An 8,351-nucleotide genomic window follows, 5' to 3' on the forward strand; every position below is an offset into this window, starting at 1 on the left:
ATAGTTAAAGTCAAATCGGTTAGAAGTGCTTGGCCAGGTAAGGGCTCAGTAGATTTTAACTGTCGTTTTAATATTGTCCATGTTGGAGCACACTGACAAGACTCGATCATTTTTTGATGTAGTTTATACCAAACTATTTGGAATTATTTACCCAGAGTTCAGTGGATTTTTCTTTCAGTTTGTCAATCATTTCATGAATCTTTAGCTTTTGTATAGACTTTAGTTGCTACTATGTGCCAGGCTGTAGTTATTATGGGAAACTTACCACAAGTCTCATTTTGGGTTACAGCCCCATTTGAGAGAGGAAACAGCTGGGTTTCACCCACAAACTCTGCATTTTCTACTTCATGAAACTACCTTTCAAAAACTCAATAAGTACTTTACAAATCTGACTTTTATCTTTAGCTGTTTTCTCAGTGACGTGAAACAAAATACTACAGTAATTTATGTAAAAATAGTTGTGTTTGAAGTTGGTTTTTCTCTTCATGTTAAATATTAATCTTAAATACCTTATAAAAATTAAATGGGCATAAGGCCATTAGTATTTTTCTAATTATAAATATCATACATATATTTTGTGGGAATTTTGGAAAATATAGAAAGTTCTAAAAAAATAAACCCCAAATCGTTAGTAATCTCACCAATCAAAGAAAACAACTGTTAACTTTTTTTCTGTTAACATATATTTATTATAATATATGCACTTTTTTTTTACAAGATATCTTCATATAGTTTAGTAACTTTTTTCACTTTATATTGAGCAAATTCTCATATAATTAAAAATTCTTCTAAAATGTGGTTTAATATCTCCATTATGCTCAGTATTATGCATATGCGATAATTTATTAATCTATTGTTTCCATTTTCCCCCACTATAAACAATGTGCAGTGAACATAATTATGTATAAATCTTTGAGCATATCTCGGATTATTTACCATAAATCCTTAGAAATATAATTCCTGGGTTAAAAGGCATTTCTATTTTAAAGGTTTTAGAAAATATATATTTCCACTTTGGCTATGGCTCAACAGAATATCCATCAGAATAATTGGTTCTAGTATGGTGAAAATAACAGGGTTTATATTTGTTGATAGTAAGATAGAATACATATTGAGCATATTCTGAGAAAATGGTTCCTAATTATTATTTAGGATGAACAGTTTGATAAGGCGTGAGTTCTGTCACTACTCAGCATATAATCCAAAATGCCAGTGGTAAACAAATATCTAAAAAGGAATATATTAGATGATCAAAAATTAGTTATTGAGGTGAATAAACATGTGATCTGTGCCTTTGTGAAATTTAAAAACCTCTTTGAGAGGAGGGGAACCAATACATACTGAGTGCCTACCATGTTATGCTAGGATATTTCATGTAATTCATTTAAATCCTCACAGTACTTCGAGGTAGGTATTATTATCCCCGTTTTAGAAATGAGGGGACAGATTCAGAAAGCTATGTATGAGTATTTTTGCTGAAGGTCATGTATAAGGTAAAGTGGCTTCAAAGCCTATTTTTTCTTTATAGAATGCTGCCTTGCCCAAATATGTGTTTGAGTATAGTACAAATAAATATATAGAAATACGAATAGTGATTCAGGATGAAGGGGGATAGAGTTACATTTTAAATTGATGAGCTCTTCCTTTAATTTGCTTTATTCCCATAATCTCAATAACATATTTTCCTATGATTATGATCAGAATCAGTTATAGTTATGGCCAGAGTAGGTCTAAGGGGGAAAAACATCCAAGATTTGAGTGCTTCCTGTCTGGTAGAAGCTTTATGCATATTATGTCAAACCTGAGAGATGTGGTATTTTATCTTGTAAAGAATTAAGACCCCAAAATATATTAACTTCCTTGGATCATACAGCCACTAAACCTGGATTAGGATTCAAGTGTTTTTGGTGGTTCGAAGCCTGTTTTACCATTGTAGAGACAATGGAACAAAGGATGACAAAGTTTCTCCAGCTAAAACTGACACCTGAGGCCCCTCCTGCCACTTCCAGACTCCACTTACAGGCAAGCTGTAAGGCCTGGGATCTCATTTCCCCAGCTCTGTCCAGGTATCATACTTGGTGTGAAGGAGTTAATTCCCCACTGGGCACACCTAAACCACTGGGGACCAGGAGACAGCAGGGAACCAGTAGATAAATTCCCTCAGCACCTCCCTCAGCTGGACTGTTCCAATGCATATTTCTATAAAGCATGCCTGGAGACATCGCATATGGCCAAACAACGGGCTTTGTCTCTGTGAAGCAGTGGCCACCTTGAAAATGTAAAACCTAGGATTTGCTTCTCATTCCTCCCTGTCTTATCTTTTTGCCTCACTTACTGCTTAGCTTAATGTAATGAGAAAAGTACTGAAATGAAAGACAGAGTCTGTCCTGGGTCGGTCTAGCTCATGGTATGACCACGCTTTTTCATTATCTACAAAATTAGAGGTTTAGACTAGGTACCTCTAGGGTTCTGTTCTAAGTTTAAAATTCACTGATCCGTTAATATGTTCTTAATAATTGGAGCACACTTGAATGCCAGGACTGGCAATGGTTCTCCTATCTTCATGAAAATCTGTACTAAGAAGACTGCTGTCTGAATTAAAAAGAAAAAATCTGTCTGAGGTCATTTGTCGGCATACTAAGTGGCCGCCTTTAGGTATAGATCAATCTCTCTAAAATTGAGAAGAAAAAGCAACTTTAAGGTCCACGGAGGCATTGGTCTCCCCATAAATAAATAAGGTGCTATTTTTACACTGGTTTCACATCACTTGGACCAAAGCTTTTGGGGATGATAGTTAGATTTTGATTGATTATAAATGTAGCAGGCAGCAAACATTTATTGAGCATCGACTACCAACCAGATAGTGTACTAAGTGCTTTGCATATATTATTTAATGTTTTTCATTTAATGTCAACCCTGTGAGAGTCAGGAAAAAACCCCAACTTTAGGTAGCAAGGAGTAAACCTGCTACATCTCCAATGGTGCCAAAAGTAGACAGTGAGATTCAGTGATCAACACAAGACAGTGCATTACCCACAGCACAGCAAACAGCAGAAGCATCATCATAGCCATGTTGGTTCCCCTGCCCCCAAGTCCCACGGGGCAAAGAGATGGGCCCAAATGGATTTTACACAGACAGTGGGTTCTACCAGGGCTGAGGAACCAAAGCCAAGGGCCCAGAACTTTCTGAGCAAGCAGCAAACATTGTAGCAAGCGGTAAACAAGCCAGTACCTTTCCTGTGGAAACTGAGTGGTCCCACACTAGTTATGCTGTGGTCCTGATGACTTACTCACTTGCCAGTGCGCCTAGCTACAGAAACTGCTCAGTATCAGGAGGCAGATAAGCACTACGGATATTGTATCCTAACAGCAGGCCTATGAGTTCTATCATTATCATCCTCTTTATAAATGAGGAAACTGAAGCAGACAACTTGCCCACGCAGAATCAGGATTCGAACTCAGACAGTTTTGGCTCCTAACCACAACTCCGGGTTTCCTTTGAGGTACTGCCCTGTAATGACAATATAATAATGCCTCTGCTTTCTTTCTGATTTTAGTAATTTCAGTCTTCTCTCTTTTTTTCTTGGTCAGTTTAGATAAAAGTTTGCAAATTTTGTTGATCTTTTCAAAGATTCAACTTTTGGTTTTGTTGATTATCTCTATTGTTTTTTAATTCCCTATTTCATATATTTCTGTTGTAATCTGTTATTTCTTATATTTGCTTTTGGTTTAGTTTGTTCTTTTTCTATTTTCTTAAGGTAGAAGTTTATATTACTGATATGAGGTTTTTCTTATTTTTAATATAGGTGTTTGCAAGTATAAATGTTCTTCTAAGTGCTGCATGAGCCCTGCATCCTATAAGTTTTGATATGTTGCACTTTGATTTTTTCTGTCAAAGTATTCTCCAATTTCCCTATGATTATTCTTTTTACCCATTGTTTATTTAGGAGAGTGCTATTTAATTTCTTTCTACACGTGTGAATTTTCTATTTCTAAATTTACTTCTGTTAATTTGGTCAGAGAACATATTTTCTGTGATCTTAGTCTTTTTAAATGTATTAAGACTTGTTTTGTAGCCAAAAAAAAAAGTGTGTGTGTGTGTGTGTGTGTGTGTGTGTGTGTGTGTGTGTGTGTGTGTGTGTGAAAGCATGGCAATTCTCCTGTACTCTCCTCTTGTAGAGTCCGAGTGGACTGGATGGAAAAGACCCACCCTCAATGTGGGTGGGAACCATCCAATATGCTGGGGGACCGGAGAGAACAAAAGGGGTGAGGCTCTCTCTCTAGATCTGCTGGAGCTGGGATACACTTTTCTCTCCTGTCTGTGGACATCAGAGCTCAAGACTCTTCAGCTTTTGGGTTCCAGGACTTATACCAAGGACACCATCAGCTTCCCTGGTTTTGAGGCCTTTGGACTTGGACTGAGATGCTACCAGCATCTAAGTTATAGATGGCCTGTCGTGGAACTTTGCTTCATAGTCGCATGAGCTAAGTCCCCTAATAAATCCCTCTCATATGATTGTAACATATCCTATTGATTCTGTCTCTTTGGAGAACCCTGACTAGTACACTTGGTGAGTGCTAGGCACAATTCCTACCTATAGTTCAATTTTAATAACTTTGTGGGGGTAATGTTATTCTAATCTCCATTTAGCAGATATGGAAAGTGAGGTACAGAATCTTAGCAACATAATTAGAGGGGCCACACTCATGCAACTAGTGGCTACTGTAGATAATAGGAAAATTCATTGCTGTTCCCTTACATGATACACTTTCACACAGCAAATCACCTAATGACATTTCTCAGAATGTATCCCTGTTATTAAGCAACACGTGACTGTACAAAGGGGATGGGGGGAGGTAACTTTACAGCAAAGAAGGCTGGTAGATAAGACCTTAATCAATGGTCAAATGACCATTGTTAGCAATGGGACAAATAAAAACTGTGTGCCACTAGGTAAAATGCATTAAGAAGATGCATTTCTGTGGTATTCTTGCCAAAAACACACAATATGAGTATAATAATCAGTAACTATCAGTCAAATCAGATTGAGGAATATGCTATTAAATAATGGGCCTGTAATGTTCAAGAGTGTCAAGGTCAACAGACAAATCTCCAAGATAAATTGCTGAGAAAAGCATGGTAGAGAATAGTTTATGTAATAGGCTGCCTCTGCGTTAAAAAAAAGAGGGAGGAGATTATCAATCTATCCATTTATTTGTAAGCATACATATACCGGAGGATTCCTAAGATACTAAGTACACTCACTGGGTACCTATGGGTGTAGGGGGAACTGTGCAGGAAGCAGACAAGGATGGGGCTTTTCACTGTGTCCTTTTTTTACCTTTTTTTTGTTGAGGTGAAATTCATATAAACATTAACCATTCTAAAGTATACAATTCAGTGGCATTTCATACTATATTCACAATGTTGTTGCAATCTCCTCCTCCATCTAGTTCTAAAACATTTTCATCACCTCAAAAGGAAATTCTGTGCCCATTTAGCAGTTCCTCCCCTTTTCCTCTCCTTGTTAGTCCCTGGCAACAACCAATCTGATTTTTGTCTCTATGGATTTACCTATTTTTAGATATTCCATATAAATGGACTCATACACCATGTTACCTCTTGTATCTGGCTTCTTTCACTAAGCATAATATTTTCAATATTCATCTGTACTGTAGGATGTAACAGTACTTCACTCCTTTTAATGGCTGAGTAATATTCCATTATATTTATAGACCATATTTGGTTCCGTTGGTGGACATTTGGGTTGTTTCCACCTTTTAGCTATTGTGAATAGTGTGCTATGAACATTCATGTTCAGGTATGTTTGAGTACCTGTTTTCAATTCTTTGGATATACGTAGGAGTGGAATTGCTGGGTTGTATCGTAATTCTCTCCCTGTCTTTTTGAGGAACTACCACTGTTTTCCAGCAGCTGCACCATTTTACATTCCCAACAGCTATGTATGAAGATTCAGATTTCTTCACATTCTCACCAACATTTGTTATTTTCCATTTTTGTTTTAATTATAGCCATCCCAGTGGGCATAAAGTGGTACCTCATTGTGGTTTAGATTCGAATTTTTCAAATGACTAATGATGTTGAACATCTTTTCGTGTGCTTATTAGTCATTTGTGTATCTTCTTTGGAGAAATATCTGTTCAAGTCCTGTATACCTTTTTATATATTTTATTTTTGGAAACTTTGAATGTATTGCCTAACTAAAACTTAAACTAGAAATTAAAAATAAAACAGTCACTTGTTCTGGATCTCATTTTCTTCATTTATACAATAAAGATATTGGACTAGAACAGAGTTTTCAAACTTGTTACCACTGACATTTGGGGCCAATTAATTCTTATTGCACGAGTTGTCCCATGTATTGTAGACTAGTTAGCGGCATCCCTGGGTCCATCTACTAGATGCCAGTAGTAACCTCCTTCTCCCCAGTTGTGACAACCAAAATTGTCTCCTGACATTGCCAAATGCCCCATGGGGGGCACAATCGCCTCTGGTTGAGAACCACTGTAGATCAATGGTTTATAAATGCAGAGCCCTGGACCTGGATCACTTTGCAGGTAGTATTGAGGCTTTGCAAACTGTTTTCATTATTAACAAACAAAACAAGTAACATATTGTACATTTATTTTAATGAAGGCTGTGTAGACTGATTTAAACCTCATGCTTTTGACTGTAATGAAACCAACTTAAAATATGAATACTGGTTGATTATCATGGATCAGAAGCTCCAATTGACATTTATTATTTATCTGATTTATAAAAAAGGGAAAGCAAATTGTCAATAAATGGCCATTTTAGTTTTTTAAATTGTTGATTTAATTTGGGGCAAGGGTAGATAATCAAGGAATCCTGTGAGGGTAAAAAGACTAAGAACCATTCAACTAGGTGACCAGCATTACTGACTTTAAATACTGTTCAGTACTTTGCCATATTTCCACAGGGTGGCAGTAGTGAGTTTTGAGTAAAATTTCAGATTGACACTCAGGCACTTCAGTGCAAATGAGAACTTCATTGTTCTCAAAACACAGAGCAAAACCAAACAAAACGCCATGGAATTTCTCCCACAGTTTTCTGTGCCATACAATCTCCCCCCACCTCCCTCATCCCTCAAATGTCTCCATTGAGTCCAATTTTTAAAATAAAGCTTGTTATTTTATCTCTTCTTCTGTTACCCTGTCTCCAGTGGTAACTCAGCTCTCCCCTCCTACAAAACAAAATGAAGATCTGGACGTATTACTCGGATGCTCAACAACCTCTGTTGGTTACCCATTACTAGCAGCCTAAAACAGACTCCTTCATCTCTTTGCATTCTGTTTCACCAACCACGAAGCCTGCCCTAGAACCACAGTCCATGCTCTTTTCATTACTTCATGTACTTACACAGGATATTTTCTCCAGCTAGAAATCCCTTCCCTTGTGTGCTTTGTCTGATAAATTTTTTCTCATCTCCATGGTCCAACTCAAATGGGTACTTTCTATCTAAAGCTCTGTCTGACTTTGCCAGGTCGTTACTTCTGTCAAATGGGGGGTCTATATCATCTATCCTGTTTTAACACCAACTGTTCTATTTTAGAGAAAAAAGATTTTGCTCATTAACTCATTTCTTGCTACTACTAGTCATTCCCTATATAATAGCAAATTTCTTGAGTGAATAAATAAATAACTGAATTGATAGACTTGGGCTTTAAAAATTTGTACCAATTTGAACATTCTAAATATATATAGTGAAGCCAAAAACAAAGAGAAAGCAGGGTGTCCACCCTTCTTACTCGAAGAACAGAATAAACTGAGCAGCAGAGTATTGTAAATGGAATTAATTGCTTTTATAGAGGCAGGGTACTGTAATGGAGTGCTTACAATTTTGTCTGTTACTAAATTTAGTAAGTACTTTGTGTTCTTTTGATGTCTTTTGAAACCATTATTAGATAAAAACAATTTCTATTCACAGTAATAGAAATGAAGCTGAAAATTTTAATCTATAATTAGCTAACCCTCTTGTTATTGAACTGGCCCCCTTTTACGTCAGATTTTCCCCCCTTTGGTAAGGAGATCCTAATTACCTAAGAACCATTTATTGTCTGCACCATTAATTTGGCACTTACTGTCTACAGCTTTGAGAATTGTTATCTTCATTTGTGTATGTAATAATCCCCCAACTTCCCTGTGAGATATGAGTGGTGAGCATATTTAGATTTTTTAAATTTCTTTAGTAATCTGGTTTATTGTTTTATGCATTTATTGTTTACTTATTTTTCTCTCTTCTACATTCTATTAGAGACTATTGCTGAGTATATTAAATTCCCTGTAGCTTTACAAATAGACATTTATT

This window comes from Cynocephalus volans, chromosome 12 (assembly GCF_027409185.1).
Source record: "Cynocephalus volans isolate mCynVol1 chromosome 12, mCynVol1.pri, whole genome shotgun sequence".
NCBI lineage: Eukaryota > Metazoa > Chordata > Mammalia > Dermoptera > Cynocephalidae > Cynocephalus > Cynocephalus volans.